This window comes from Argiope bruennichi, chromosome 5 (assembly GCF_947563725.1).
Source record: "Argiope bruennichi chromosome 5, qqArgBrue1.1, whole genome shotgun sequence".
Classification (NCBI taxonomy): domain Eukaryota; kingdom Metazoa; phylum Arthropoda; class Arachnida; order Araneae; family Araneidae; genus Argiope; species Argiope bruennichi.
Genome location: NC_079155.1, coordinates 103,785,345 through 103,802,865, shown reverse-complemented (window position 1 = coordinate 103,802,865; position 17,521 = coordinate 103,785,345). Strand labels below are relative to the sequence as shown.

Genomic DNA, 17,521 nt, shown 5'->3' with positions numbered 1-17,521 from the left:
GCCGTGGGAAGTATGCTTCCCACCAAATTTATCAATCTGTGTATGAAATTATGCAGGTTAGCATAAGTTCTCACAAATTTTTTTTAGTAAGTCAGAAACTTAGATGCTTCAGTTCTTTATCTCAGACAAAGAGATGTGTCTTGATTTGTTGCTTAATTATTAATTAACCAAATTAATTAATGAATCAAATAAAATTTATCTAATAAGTTAAATGAATCCCTTTTCTTATTCTAATTTCAAGCCTAAAAATATTTTAATATAATATGACTAGAAAAAAAATGGCCCTTTAAAGGGTTAATATGAGAGTCTGAGTAGGCAAACCTCTTGAAAGATAAAAAATGATCTTTTTAATGATATCCATTTTTATATTCATATAATTTTTCTCTTTTTTAAAATTTCATTTGAACACAAAATCTGCAATAACATTTTTATTGTTACGATGAAATTCAAACTCGTTCATGAAACCAATCAAGCACGTGCTCTTGCCAGATAAAAACTGCTTTCTTTAAACTTTAATTCTGAAATAGGATGTTCATTTCCACTTTTAATTCCCAAAATATACAGATTTTTAAATTCGCTCGTAAAATAGCTCGTAACTCATTATTTTTCAGTTTTATCATATAACAAGGTGAAATTTTAAACGAATGCATTCCATATTAATAATTAAATACTCATGAAGGCCAATATTTTAGGCGAACAAGCTGGTCGCCGAAGACGGCTCTTATAATAATAAAATAATAAAACATTTTCATTGCTGTCATTAATATTCGTCATATACGAGAAATAATATTAGTCAACATAATTTCGCTTCAGAAAATATTCTTATTATTGCTGAAACATAAGATAGTAACGGCATTTGTTTCTGAATATTTATATTAATTCTTGTATTATCTTTACTAATAATAAAGATAATTTCCCTCTATGTGTGTGTGTTTTTTGGCTCTCTGACCATTTGATTTTGATCGAACAAACTCAGCACATATATGCTTTGGAAGGGTGGGAAATATGCACAACGGAATGATTTTTTTAAAGTTTTAATTAAATTTATCTAATTAGAAATTAATCTAAAAGTTAGCCATTTTCAGCGATAACTTCTGAAAATATTACTGCACAAAAATGATTTTTACATCATCTTGAAAATGAAAAAAATGTTTCCTCATTAACATTAATTTTTTGCATTATGATTTCGTTTCAATTGTTTAAAAAATTTTTTAAACTATTAACAAGCGTAGCTTACAACAATTCATTGTAGAAATGAAACTCAAATCGCTTTTATTGTTTCTTTTAATATTTTCTGAAATTTTTTCCCTATTATTGATGAAAATATGAAAATTTAGCTTATTTATCCATGTTGAGTAAAAGTTAGTTACTTACAGTTAAGATTTAACTTCAGAAACAAGAAAAAACTGAATGTAAAATTTTAAAGAGCTTTTATTTTTAAACATTTCTTGTCTTTTTGGTATAAAGCTAGAGAAAAAAATTAGGGAAATGCATAGTACCATATACAGAACGATGTAAGGCTTCTAAAATGGTATGAATTAAGATATTTATCAAAACTTGAAGCTTAAAAATATTTTTCTAAGGTAGCTTTTAAGAGTAAGTTACGAAAATTAATTAATAAAAGTATTTAAATGGTCCCAAATACTGCTAATATATAAAAATAAATCGTTTATTTTATCAATCAGATACATTGCTATTCCTCACGTGGAATAGTGTGTGGATTCTGCCCTTCAAATACTGTCATTACGTAGTAGTTCGACAACCTTCAATCGCTTCTTATTTCACGAAAGCTATGACTTCACAGATTTTGTCTGACGTCATTCCACCCCCACAAGGCATGGAGGTAAAGCCGAGATTTTGAACGCATAAGAAATATTAAGTTATCTGTAATATCTCTGAATTCAGCCGTTTTGTTGCAGAGTCATCAAAAAATTTTGATAAACGATAGATAGAAACTCATTTATCAGCAACACCAACCATTCAGTTTCTTCTCGACAAAAATGAGAGAAATTTCAGATATCTGGGATTTCCACAATCAAAAGCAGATACAAAAATTGACCTAACGGTCTTTTGCCTTTAAAATGTTGTTTAGCTCACATCTCGCTCTCTTTTACTATGTATTCAGTTTTTAAATCTGTATTTCTTAATTCTATTATGTCTAATCTCCATCTTTGATTCAAATATCAATATCGAATCTCACAGAAAATGTTCAAACTATTAACAAAAATCAACACATTTCGTTTATTAATAAATGTTTCACCATAATATTGACATGTGCGCGCATTCAAAATATGTCAGGAGAACGTAACAAATATCGCCATCAATTATTCCCTTTTTTTTAGAAGGATAATTTTATTTTTACTGCGTATGCATGTATATGCACATACACACATACATATATGTGTATGTATATACTTATGTGTTTGTCTATCCGTGTGCATGTGTACATGATAAAAACATATGGATAAAACTCGGTATACGGTTTATCTTTAAAATTGCAGATGTTAATTAAAGTTTGGATAAAATTTATCAAAACACAAACCGTTTATTGGTCTGTACATTCATTTGTATGGGAACGCCATATCTCTAAAACGGAATAAATTCGATGAAATAGGAATCGGCAGCCGGTCTTGTAACTAAAATTATCGGTCAAATTTTGGATCCAGTCGATGAAAAGAAAGCCATCCAATATTTTTACAATTTTCTTCATTATATTACGAAGCACAAAACGCGTTTTATTGCGTTGCTACACACGGAATTCAGGGAGGGGGGGGGGGACTCTCGCTTGGAAACTGCTTTTGTCCTTTGAGATTTTGCTGTCTACATTCTTGCTAACACCCGTTCCTATTCCCCATTATACGTACCCATTCCCATTATATGTTCATAGAATGTAGATTCTAACATATATATTCTAACACATAGCAGGATATAGAAAAAAAAAAGACTATAAATTTTATAAGTATATACAAAATAGTGGAGAACGGAATACATCTACTAGTTTGCTTGTAAAGTAAAGTTTAATTATATTAATGTCTCGTTTCAAAGCAACACCAGAGATATTTTCGAACGGACCTCGTATTTTTGAATTGCGGTTGGATGACGAGGATGATACCTGAGCTGGAGCCACCCTCTCTAAACCTTCGCACCATATCAACGCAATAGACCACGGTGGATTTAACACTCACCAGACCCGACGGTTTTTCAGTGGAATCGGGTCTCGAACCTGTAACCCTCCGCTTCTGAAGACGATACCTTACCGCCAGGCCACTTATGAAGAGGGTGCAGCTGCCATATTTAATTTAAAACGGAAGAAGTTTTGAATCGTTTTCTTTACCAAATAAGACTTAAATTGATACAAAAACAATCTGATAACTTTTAAGGTGAGAATAAAGTCCACTATTTAGGCAATTATCATTCCATTTAGTATTTGCTTTTATAAAAAAACAAATCCCTTTAAATGCACGTTCAAAAATATTTTTCAAAATAAAAATAAGAAAAATACAAATTAATATGATTATAGACTGCTGTATTCTTTTCTAAAATAGGTCTTTCTGTGGCTAATTCAGAATGTGCAAATCTTCAAAAGATTCCGTGAAAACAGTATTCAAAAGCCTCGGTTAGTTAACTGAGGCTTTTTGATGAGGTCTTACAAAGAAATCAAGCCAGTTGCATGAGCTATTACATAAAAGCCACATAAGACATGTAATCTCATTTGTGATTGGCCCATAAAGATGTAAACCAGTAGGGGTATTACAAGGAAGTTTCTGGAGAACATTCAAACTCCAAAAAAATTATTCGATTTAGATTTAAGGCACAGAGTGAGCGGAAATTCTATTGTTGTCTAAAAATAAGAAGATATCAGTCAACAGTTTGGATAAAATAGAAACAATTGCTGCGAAAATAAGTATCGTATCTCGCCAAAATAACAACAACAGTCGAGATTGGATTCTTACACCAATATAACCCACGTCGATGCAGGAGACCGCATGTCGATTTGCAGTCAAGGTTACTGACTTGAAATCGTTGGCAGGATAGTTTTTGGGATAAAAGTAATTGGGCATATATATATATATATATATATATATATATATATATATATATATCAAATGAAAATAACTGGATATATATATATATATATCCCGTTATTTTCAAATCGAAATGAGATCATCAAATACCATTAAATATAGGTAAAATTAATTGTAAAATTAGTATTAATATAAAACTATCTGAACATGCTAGAACTTAAAATACTAATAAATTTAATATTTACCTTTTTTTAAAACTTATTTCACACCAATTACTAAATTTGTTGGTAGAAGAAAATAGCAGCAAAATGTGCTTGTGAAAAAAAAATAGCAACACATTTTGTTTACAGAGAAAAATAGCAGCTAATTATGATTTTAATCTACTCGCTTAGTGGGCAAAAAAGTGACCCCTATTTTATAAATCCACGGTTAGTTTTTAAAAAGAATAGTTAAATTGAGAAACGTTTTAACATCGTAAATTATTCGAAATTTTAAACTGAAAATATTACCTTCACACTTTTTTCATACAATTGTTTTCTTCGTAAAATGTAGTGAATATATAGAAAGTGAAATAGTACTAAAACAAGAAAAGCTTTATGTATTGGACAATTATTTTAATATTTTTTTATCAAAAACGGAATGATCAACTGTATGAGCAACGGTTTGATCAACTGTATGAGCATCGTATAATTCTCTATATTAATATCTTGCCACTAAAAAATATAGGCGAATTAAAAATAATAAACATATTATTCCAAAAATAAAAAAAATAAAAAATTGCGATTATGAATTATATATATTTAAATTTTTAATATTCGATTCAGAAACGATAAAATCATCAGCTGATAGAATATCTGATTTTTCGGAATATTTATTGTTAAAAAAGCATTGTTTAGAAATCACCTCCGTTGGAAAAAATTACACAAAGATGAAAGTGCTTTAATCAATGGTTATTTAAAAACTTAAAATTTCAATATTTTGATAGCAAATATTTTTTTGTCTTTACTCTTAATTTAAAGGCTATCAAATACTTTAATATGATTGGGAATTTGTTATCTGTTATGAATATTTATTTAACCCTTTAAAGAGCCATTTTTTTCTAGTCATATTATGTTAAAATATTTTTAGGCTTGAAATTAGAATAAGAAAAGAGATTCATTTAGCTTATTAGATAAATTTAATTTGATTCATTAATTAATTTGGTTAATTAATAATTAAGTAACAAATAAAGACGCATCATTTTGTGTGAGATAAAGAATTGAAGCATCTAAGTTTCTGTCTTTCTAAAAAAATTTGTCAGAACTTGCCAACCTACATAATTTCATTCAAATATTGATAAATTTGGTGTGAAGCATACTTCCCACGGCCCTAGAAAGGGTTAAATAAGCTATTTCGGCTTTAAAAAATAACAAATAAAAAATTCCATACAACTGAAAGAAGGAATGTTGGCTCATCATCTATCCAAAAATCAAGATAAAAAGTTAATTGCTCACAAACATGATTTACGAGAAGAAAAGAGGTGCTTTAAAAATGTTTTACATTTTCACAATCTGTTTCAGCATTCGTCGCTTAAAAAAGTCCATTGACACCATTCTATTTATTAAATAAAATAACATCATTCTCTGTCAAAGGAAAAAAAACACGCATTCTACGTCATGCGGTAGCTCTATGAGATTTCTAGAGCGATAGAACAAGAAAAGCTTTCACCCAAATCTCCAGTGAAACAGACTCAAGCTAAAAGTGGGGAACGAAGCGTTCTAAACTCACGACGCAATAGGGTATAGGAGAAAAAAAAACATAAAGATGAAAGACAAAACTCAAATGAAGAGAGGAAGAAAAAATGTAAAAAAGAACACCCCACCATATCACTCCTGATAACTACAGGTACCCCTTTTCCCCAAGGCTGGAACTGAACTTAAAATAGGATCAAAGTGCAGCGTAAGGCTTTTCCCCCCCTCGCCAGATTCTGGGCCACAGCGACGGTCATAGCGAAAAGCGACTATTAGACCCAGATCGGCAGTCAGACGACGAAGAATCAGTTTGTCGAGCTCCGTCTACAACGAAACGAACGAAACATCTCCAGCCTTTGTGTTCTTTGAAGAGAAAAAGGGACTTAAAACAAAATGGTTGACGTGAGCTACAGATGGAGAAAACCCCTTCTTCTGATGTACAATGACAACTACAGGTACGGAACCAACCTGTACGTTCCAGTCGTCAATTCCTTGGACCATCGAACCCGTGACTATCCGATCATCCCCCAATATATTCCAACTGGACCAGCACCTCTTCCCAAGGTTCCACTCGCTCAGTATGACCTGTATGCCCCTGTCTCCTATGGTTATGGAAGGAACCTTCTGAAGCCCAGGACCCAGGAGGTGCCCCACAGGAGCCGAATATCCAGCAGGTATTTTCCAATCTACCATGGCATGGACGTCCCATTTTAACCATTACCATTAGATATTTTAACATTGGTGATGATTCTCTTCCTCGTGCCATCACCAACACCAACCACCCTAAGTCCGATCTGTCAAGACACCTCGAAGCTTTAGAATTGGAATGTTCTGAGTGAGAGGGCCCTTTTGTAAGCCGTCCCTGGAATGCAAATTATCAAGACTTTTTCTCCCTTCTGTGTTGCACCGATATAGCATGACTGTAAAGTTTAAACAATGATTCATCCCAGTGATTCCTGAACATGTGAACAATCAAATTTTAGTTGACACTAGCTTAGAGCATGGATAGTTTTTTTTTCAAGCCATACTTCGATACTGTGAAGAAAATTTTTTTTTAAAAATGCAGATTTTTCTGAATTCTTTCGTGAAAACAGTTTTAGTTGCTTTTATTTTTTGATCTAAATATAAGCTTATGTGTGACCTGCAGAAACGGCTTTTACCTAAAATAGTGACATGTTAATTTTATTTGCTTCCAAATTGCCATTCGAGCTATAAAGAACATATTTTCCTAAAGAATGACTACTAAACATTCTGCAAGAACACTTTGCAACAATTTGCTAAAAGAACAGCTAGTTATTTCATCCTGCAGCAGAATCCACATTTCCTATAGAGAAAAAAGAAGAAGTAATAAACATTCTTAAATTTTTATGTGTTCTTTGTGTTACACCTTTCTTCTTAAAGCCTGCAACTTTCTATCACCTCTTCAGCATCTTGTTTCTGTATTTTTATGTGGACCATACTGACATTTTTTCCATGACTTTTCATTCTTTTTCTTTTTTCCAAAATTCTGCGCAACAGAATGCTCATGTATGCTGTCTACCTTTGTTCAAATCCTGTGTGTGATTTTTATTCAAAATTTGATATGTTGCCACGAATTGTGTGATTGTGTTATGATTTCTTTAGAATACTTATATAAAAAAAGAAAAAAAGCATGTTATTCAATTCAATTATATGTTTCTTCTAAAATAAATATGATTTTATAAAATTTTATATAGATTATGTGAATCTCACAGCAATATTATGTTCATATGTCCATATTATCATTCATATTTATATTCATATTTAATATTCATTACAATATTTTCAGATTGTTTCTTTCTGTTTTCTTTATTTAAATGTTTTCACATAATATTTTTAAATCATTATTAGATTTATATAAAAATTAAATGATTCAATAATTTAATTAAAGCATTAAATATTTATACACTAAATGCTCATCAGCTGTGTATGCATATTATATTTATACGAGCTGGGGTTTTTTTATCTAATTCTGACAAAAAAAATTGCATAATCTTGTACAAGATATTTCATTAAAAACATTTTAATGAAATCATTAATTATTCAATTTTGTATCATAATGTACTAATATTCATCATATGCGAATTCACGTAAAAGTTTTAAAATTACTTTACATTTATTCATTTTAATAAGTTTTTGTTCTTTTTATTGAAATGTTTTTTTGTTGAATAAAAAACAATAAATTTGAATTTTCAAAAATGGATATCTTTAGGAAAATTTATTTTTTCATTGGAACAAAAAAAAATTGATTTTTCTTTTTCGGAATTGTGATTCTAAATAGAAGTATATACAAAAGAATATGTAATTCATAATCAATACTAAAATAATAAGGGAAATTCTAAAAAGAATTTTTAAAAATATCAACGGCAACGAAATATTAAATAAAAAAAATGATTTCAATTGCTTTTAAATCTTTATACTAAAATAATTTAAATAAAAAGATAATCTTGGCTGATAAAAATTCTCTTTAAGCAATATTTGAATTCTAATTTTTGTTGCTTCTTTTTATTAAATTTTCTTCAAGTAACAAACCATTTCTAGCTACAAATAATTTTATCGTCTTTAAATATTTAGCATGTTAAAACTAGGAGTCAAAATGGAAGAACATTTACGTCAAAGAATCGGTAAATAAAATAAAGTTTGTTCTTAATTAAAGTTTATACAATCGTAATCAATTTAGGAAAATGTATTGTTCTTCAAAACTGAATAATTATTTGAAATCAAATATTTTATAATATATTAGAGTATATAAAATATCAATAAAAAATGTCCTATATTAGCATAGAAACAAATCCATGCAGACGAATTCAGATTTTTAATTTTAAAATAAAAGCTATCGACATTTTCAATCGTTGAAACTAAAACAGATTCTACTTCAAATTTTTAGCTCAACGAGTGGGAAGATGACGTAGTATATATATATATATATATAAAATCAGTTTACTTTCCCCCTTCCAAAAAAAATAGTTCTTCAGAAAAACATTTTGATCCTCCATTTCTCCCCAGCCCCTAGTAACAAACTCCCTATCAAAATTTTAAGGAAAAAAAAAAAAGAATAATAAATAGAATTCTTTCATTGCGCAGACGATATTTTATAGCAACGAATTACGTAAAATTTATGGCTTGGTAACCTTTCTAAATCGATAAAAATTTTTACAATATTTTTAGCTTTCATTTAAAAACAGATTTTCATTAAAAAAGATGATTGTCTAAAGAACTGAAAGTAACAAGTTCTGTAAAGAATGAACGAAAGTGATGAAAATTGTTTTAATTCATTGGATGATTTTATAAAATATTAAGTTTATTAAATTTTGCTAACAGTTTAGTTTATTCTACAAAGATGACTGATCAGAACTAATAAATATATGAGTCGGTATGAATTTTTCATATCATACGAAATATGATTTATATTTTTGAATAATTAAAATGATAATATATTAAACAGGTTCCACATAACATACTGACATTAGAATTAACAAATTTAGTTTAAATATGTATTGGATAGCAAAAATAGGAAGAATGGAAAACTTTTTTTTTCGAAATTTTAATCAATTTCAAATAAACCAAATTTTGATGGGAAAATTTTTTCACAAAAAATAATATTTATAACATTTTAAAAATTCAAAAAAAAAATCTTTTCGGGGATTTCAATTTAATTGCATTCCAATTTTTTTTCATTCCAGAAATTCAAACTTAAAAAAAAATAGAACGACCTTTAATTAAAAAAAAAAAATTTAATATTGAAATAGTGTAAAACTCATTTTTGTGCAATAATATTTTTGTATAGCGTAAAATTTCATAATCCAGCTTAATTTTTAGGTAATTAAACTTTTAAACAAAAAAATCACTCCAAGTGGCATATTTTCGCCTTCTAAGGTATCTGCTAAATTTGGTAGCTGTCGGTCAAACGTCTGATTTGCAGGCCGCCCAGATATACCCATTCATGTATATAATAAGTAGAGATAAATTTTTAAAAAAACATTTAAAATTTTGATATTTTCCACATTTACTTCGGAGTTTATAACATAAAAATTATTTTAAGTCACTTTAAAATGAAAACAAACAGCTTTTTAGTTATTCCAATTATATTTACGTCTAATACTTTCTTTAATTGCAATAAATTTTCCAAAATTAATTGTAGACACAATTTATATTTATGATTTTTACTGTTGTAATGAAATTCAAGCCAATTTTATTATTTCCTCGTATTTTCCAATCATATTGAAATTATGATAAAAATTTTACTTTCTTCGTACATTGATTCTGAAACAGAATATTAATTTTTGTTTTTATTAGCATTTTAGATTAAAAGGACAACATAATTAAAAATTAATTTAAAATTTTAATAATAAAATAATTTAGTAGAAAACTATGACTTTATAATTTCACAGCATATTGTTCAGTAGCTAATATAACTCACAAAATGGTTATATAAAATTAAAATAAATTAAATTTTCAAATATTACACTCTTGACAACTTACACTACTTAATATAGTAATCCATCAAAAGCTAAACACCTGCTAAGGCATTTATGAACCTTATGAAAATGGAGCACATTTTTTTCTTTTTCGGTTCCCCCCCTCCCCCCCCCCCTCCTTTTTAAGCTTTTTTTTTTTTTTTCTTTTTTCAATCGTGAAAAATAAAAACTTGGAAATATTGACGAATCTCCACGTTTCAGACCTCTGTGCATTCGAACAATATATTTTAAAAATTATATTTGTCAATTTGTGAATATAATAACTAAAAAAGCGCTTCCAACTGGATAGATGAAATTTGGGCTATGATTTTTACACCAAATTCGTAGATTTCTATTAAATTTTGGGTGAAATCTATTCTGAGGAAATTTATCAATCAGAATAAAAGTGCGATAACTAGAAAACGGAAAGAGCTAGATGGATAACATTTGGTACATAGTTTTATCACCTGAAGTGTAGATCCGTATCAATTTTTGAATCAAATCCATTAAAGGATTGACTGTCTGTCGGTCTGTACATTTGAATATATGTAAACGTGATAACTCAAATACGTTGCAGATTAGATAAATGAGGTTTAATATTTGATATTGTTACTAAAATTATAATTCTGTGTTAAATTTTGACCTCAATAGATAGAAAAAAACCTATCGAAAATGTATTTTCGGTTTTCTTCACTATGTGACGAAGTATAAAGCTCCCATGTGAAAATAAAAATCTGAGCACTCGTGGCGGGGAAGAGGGAAGATAATACTTTTATTAGGGATTATGCAAAAAAAAAAAAAAAAAAAAAAAAAAATTGGAGACACTTCCCCCCCCTCACTGTTTTAGCTGAAGTTTCACTCATATGTACCTACCACTCTAAAGGGACATGTTTAAGAATACACCAGGGTTAGAAATTTTGTAAAGTTGTTTGTAAGTTTTAATAAGGTTAAAGAAATTATTAATATTAAAATATTAGTGATATTTTTTGAATTTTTTTAATATGGAGTCCATCAAGTCATAAGCTATACTGGCAAATTGATTCATTTTATTATAAAAAATTTAATTGGAAAATCAAAATAATAGAAATTTTAATTTTACATAATAAATCATAGAAATTCTAATTCTCAATAAAAGCTCTAATCATTTTAAAATGATTCAAATCTGATAATTTTTCAATAAAATTTCAGTCTATTTAGAGAGTTTTTTTTTCTTTCTTACTTCAAAACAAAATACCACAATTTTTCATATTCTGTAAAAAATAAAATATAAAATTTCTAAATAACTTACTTAAATTTCAATTCGAAAAATTTCCTTGTTTTTGAATATACAGTTAGGAATAACAAATGTTTGCCTTGTCTTTACAATCGGAAGAGCAGATTTTCATTCAAAGCCACAAATGCCGGAATATTTATACCTGGAAAACAAAAATTAGCATTTAATTTTTGGCAACGGATCAGCAAACAATGAAAATTCTAGTTATAGATATATTGCATATGCTGTCTTTTGGCAATTCATCCCACGTAATAATCGATTTTTATCCGCGATAAAGAAATCAATCCAATAGAACAAGTTGCCAAATCATCATTTGTTTAATCGTATTTCTTACCACAATTTCGTGTTTTGAGAAATATTTCATGAATGAATGTAATATGAAATAAAACTGGAAACTTGCAAGAATCTGAGAGTCAAATAAAACAAGGCCTTATTCAGAGAAATTATTTCTGAAAAACCCATTGGCGGTAAATCCTGACTTTCTTTCAAAACAAAACTGATACGTGAAAATTGTAATATACAAAACTGACTTGCATTTTATAAAATTTCTTTTTCAATATGGGACGCAATTTTTGTACAAAGATGTGAAAATCATTGTATCATGTTAAAAGAAAGATAAGAAACATAATGGAATCAATTTCTATTCACGTGAAATGCATGAAATCCTTGCGCCATTTTCACAGGAAATCTCTTGTTTTTCCTATAGGAGGCAAAGCATAAAGGAGCTTGGAAAAATTGTTAGTTGTCACGCTCAGCTTGTTTATCATGTAGCTCTCATGTCATGCAAATTAATTCCATTTCTTTTTTTTTCTTTTTTTTTTTTTTTTTTTTTTGCAATGTTAAAATGCTAGTCTTTCGTTGGGGTAGTGAATTGGGGAAGGGAGTTCCAGCTAAGGTGCCATCCTCGTCATCTGATCAAGTTTCAAAATTATGCGGTCTCCTCTAACACGGCTCTTTAATTGGTTTACTAGGAGTTTGCCCGCGTCCTGGAATAGGGGTTGCGCGTCTTCCCCGTGATCTGGGCGCCCTGGGTTCGAGTCCCGGTTAGGACATGGTTGTTCTATCTGTGAGATGTGTGAATGTGCCCTCATGTAAAAAGGGGTTGTGCAAGCGTTTGAGCGATGTATAAGTAGCCAAGTCGAACTTTTGGCCCTAGTTGGCGCTACTACAAAAACAAGAGACACTCTCCCACCGGCTTAAAATCGCTGTCTTCGTAACAGAGGGCCTGTCCATGGCAAGTGCCATAAGAAATAACAACTAGGAGCTTAGTTTAAATCTCCTAATCTCAAAATAGGAGTTTAGTTTATTAGTCTCAACAAAATAGATGCAAGCATCAAATAAAGATAGATTTTAAAGTAATGTTATTTCATCATGTTGCCATTAAAAACATGAGTATCCGAATAATCCATCTAACTTCACTTTATCATCTGCGGTACAGGAAACGTCATTTTCTGATTTCTCGAGCAAACTACACAGATAATAAACAGATGCCCTCCCATCAGATTTCATCAATGGAAGAACATCACGCGATTGAATACATCATGAAAACACAAAAACGAGTTGAATTTCATTGCAACAATAAAATAAAAAAAAATACAATAAAAATATTTTTAAAAATTAGCAAAATTAAGGAACATTTTGCATGCCAATAAAATTGGTATAATTAAAAAGACAATTTAAATGATGGAAAATCATTTTTGTGCAGGCATATTTTCAGAAGTTTTCACGAAACACGCGGAAGTCTTGCTTAATTTTAAATTAATTGATATTAAAAAAAAATCGCTACGAAGTGCACTTTACCAGGTATCCCAGAAAATGTGTACCAAGTTTATTAGCCCTGAATCAAATGGCCTGCTCTCTAGAAGTCAACAAACATAAGGAAATACATACACTCTTCTTAATTGTTTGTAAGATTGATAATATCTACCGTTTGCGGATGAGTAGGTGGAGTGATTGAACTCAAGGTTCTTAACCTTCAAGTATGATAATTGGATGAAAGTAAAGTTGTTTAACTATAACATTACTTAGCAAAATAATATCTAGAGACGGCAGTGTTTGATAGTATCGCTCTTCCTTTAATTAATCGGAGTAAAATAATCCAAATTAATCGGAGTAAAATTTAAAACTGGCCTTTAAAAATGGAATTCCAAAAAAATATGTTGGTTCTAAAATCTATATTCATTTAAAAACGAACTTTTTGTGAGCATTCATTATCTATTAATTATATGCTCCATTAAGTGATGTCATAAACTAGGAAATTGGAGAGGGTTATTTATAATTATTTTTAATTCCAGAATTTCTCTCACACCATTGTTAGCAAACAGAATTTTAATTTAAACAATTTTCCACATTTTTTCCATGTTAGAATGGTTAACATTCTTCCTTCATAATAATAAATTAATATTATATAATTAATACATAATAATTTTTTTCTACCAGAGCTCTGTTCCTTCAGTTTTTATTACATAATGTTTTTAATCTGACACCTCCCTTCGGGTTTATTTTTCTTCGAATGAGCTGATGATTCTAATGATTTAATTATGTTATCAATGATCAAATCACAGCTTAAAAAAATTCATTCATATTTCTTAATTTACTTTTCTATAGATAGCAGACTAATTCTTTCATTTCACGCGCTGCTGTTGTTTTATTTAAATACTTTTACTTAGCTTCTTATGCTTTATATTTGAATGGATAGAATACTTAATCGATTTTGGATTCACTCCCTCATGATATAGAGGGATTTAATGTTTTATACTGCCACCGGTTCCTGACGATTACTAAGAATTTTAATTCATTTTAGAGCTCTTAATTATTATGATATATTAATTTAGTTGAAATTTGATTTCAGAAACGTCATTTGCAACTCAATTTGAAAAATGTCAATTTTTAAATTCCATGTGTGTTTTTATTTTGAAATGTAAAATATGTTAAAAACTACAAATTAGATAATAATAACGAAGATTTTAAACAAGGTCTTATCAGTGTAATGAAAAAAAAAAAACAAAAAAAACTTTTTATGATATAATTACTAATTATATAGTAATATAAAGATGAAATAAAATTATACTGTATAAAAATTAAGACACATTGAAAACACGAGAAAGAAATTATAAATACTCAGTAAAAGTTAAAATATTTCATAATTATATATATATATATACACACACACACACACACACATAGAAGCCAGGAGAAAATTATAAACTCCGAATGTTTTTAATAAAAAGAAAAAAAATCCGAAATATGCATCCATCGTATAACGACTAAATTACATTGTAAATGCGATTAAGATTAAATTTATCTAAAGTTTTTTTAACTTGTTTTTTGTAATTTTCATTTTCCGTCCAGAATATTGAGAAAATAACTAATTTCTTCATATACTGCAATCTCCACTTTAGTTATTGAGTTGGATTGAAATAACCACGGTCTAAGATTCTTAAATCTAATTCTTGGGGCCTATTATAGTACAAAATATGTACGTAGCACAAAACAACAATGACTAAAAAATTCTCTCCAGACAGGGTCGTTGCGAATAGTAACAAAGATACTGTAGACAACCGCAAAATGCTCATTTCCACCCCTTCATTTTTGAAGGACTATGTCCTACCATCGAAATTCCATATAAAATGTAATCATACCCTAATTTCCGTAGCTTTTAAAGGAAGCGAAAACTTCATTATTTACCCGGCGACATCTCTTCCTCATATTTGAGTTTGATGTTATGTAATCACGAAGTAGTCATTCTGCCCTGTATTGGCATCAAGTGTAAACAGAATAACCAATGGGTAAAATATCACGGGTCTACAGGGTCATTAACGACCATCCCGTCATTGGGAAGGGGAAGTAACTTGACCTTACAGCATTATTATATCAAAGTAATAAGCGAGAACTTGCTTGTTTAAGCATCGATGATTAATCTCCGAATTGCCGGTAGAGGAATCCTTAACCATATCGAAATTGCTCTCGCCTTGCCTAAGTGTACGGAGTAGTTGAATGACCATGACCACATAGAAGCGAGAACTAACATTCAGTCCTAAAGGCCTCATTAGCAATGATACAGTCTTTCTCGAAAGAGGTGTGTCCCATCACTAAAGTAAAGTAACTCGACCCATACAAAACTTTTATGTCTACCGAGAAAATGGGAATCAACTATGGAACCTGCAGTTTTCTATGTCAAATGTAAGATGCGTCCAAATTGGGGAGACAACATTACGTAACCTTAAGCGTAGCTGGCTACTCCGACCCGGCAGAAGACACACGGAAAAATCTGAACACAGTACAACCCGTCCCGCCATAGATAGGAAGTAGCCTAACCCCACCATTTCTGAGCACCAGGATGGCGAGAACCAAGCACTATGCCAGAAGTTTCTCATTCTCATTTCATTTCCTTAATAAAAGTGTTATTTCTCCACTCCCCCTACACCCTGCACAGAATTATAGACCGTGGAAAAAATCGTAAAAACCAAAAATGCTCAGAGCCCCTCGCATAAGTATTTTATGTTCATGCGAGGGTGAAGTGAAGAAAACCGAAAAGGATGGTTTAATGAGATACGTTTTGAACGCCTCTTTTTGTACCGATCGGAACCAAAATTTGGCACAAAACTGCAACTGTAACAACAAGTTCATATGTTATATTTCATTTATTTAAACTGTTGCATTTTTGAGCAATCGGATTTACGTTCCTAAGAACGTATAGATGGTTAGACATTGGGCTCTTAAAACGAATCTGTTTAAAATTTTTATAAAAATGCACATATTAGATGCTAAAACTATAAGCTTTGTTTCATTTATCCAAATAGTTGCTTTTTTTTAATTATCATATTTATTAGCATGCAAAATTATAAACTGACAGACGGTCAACCTTAGACAGAATTGATTCGAAATTTAAAACAAAGCTATCCTTTAGGTGCTAAATCAGAGCACAAAATTTTATTCATCTGGCTCTTTTCGTTTTTAAGTTGTATATGAATCGGACAGTCAGACTGACAGGTTTCTACAATGAATTTTGCTCAAAATTTAATTGAAATCCACAATTTTAGTACTAAAACCATATGCTAAATTTCATCCTTCAAGTTTAACACTTTTTTGAGCCATCGTGTTCGCTTACATAATGAATTCCAAGAATATGTTTTTTAAATTCAAGGAGGTCTGAATCTCGACATCTCCAAAATGACAAATGTCGAGATGACAAATCCATCTCGACATTTCAGACCTCCTTGACATACTCCTTGTCTCCTTCACAAAATCATTGCAACTGCGTGTAACATTTTGGTATCGTATAAAGAGTGATTACATTACTACCGTGTAAATACAAACAATGAAATTCGTCGAAACTTTTGAAATGGCATTTTTGTTTGATTTGACACATATTCACCTGTATTGCCTCTGATTTCAATTTCGTTGAAATAAGAAATCAGATTCTATTAGAAAATATCGCAATATCTAAATCAAAGTGGGAAATTATTTTTTAAATAAAGAATTATGCTGAAGCTTGATTTCAGGAATATACATTCTTTTGAGTTTGTTTTCTAAATTTATTTCCATTTTTAACAAAAATGATTAAAAATTTATATTATTTTTTTTCAAAATTTATATATCATCTCAGAAATCACTCCTCTGCTTCTAAAAATTTTCGTATCACCTCAAGTAAAAAGATGGACACAGCGTCTACTTTGTCAATATATTTAGTTAAAAAATGAAACGTTTCACATTATTATTTATTATAAGGAAACAAAATCATGCCATTGTCATTATCTGAATTATGAACCATTAAATAATGCCTTGAGTGTTGGATAAAAACGAAATATTAAGGAGGTTATCTTATTCATGCTATGAAAATTAATTAGTGCATTTGCCGTTGAGATTGCTATGTAAATAGAATTTGGAGAAAATCTGGAGTTAAAGTCAGATTATCAAATTTCGAAATAATCCAAATATGGCCGATGAAAAACATCCTCACTTAAATTCAAACAAGGACAGTTTCTCAACATTGCAAGTAAAAACCTTTCATAGGAT

General features: G+C 29.8%; 1 protein-coding gene across 2 annotated transcripts in view; it reads right to left on the bottom strand.

Moving 5' to 3' along the window:
- The window catches only part of LOC129968152 (uncharacterized), a 76,054-nt gene that overhangs the window by 12,979 nt on the left and 45,554 nt on the right, over positions 1–17,521 (bottom strand). For both annotated transcript variants that reach the window (XM_056081970.1, XM_056081971.1), the window contains exon 2: positions 11,519–11,645. The gene's annotated coding sequence lies outside the window, so the exon portion shown is untranslated. The remainder of the gene's footprint in view (positions 1–11,518; positions 11,646–17,521) is intronic.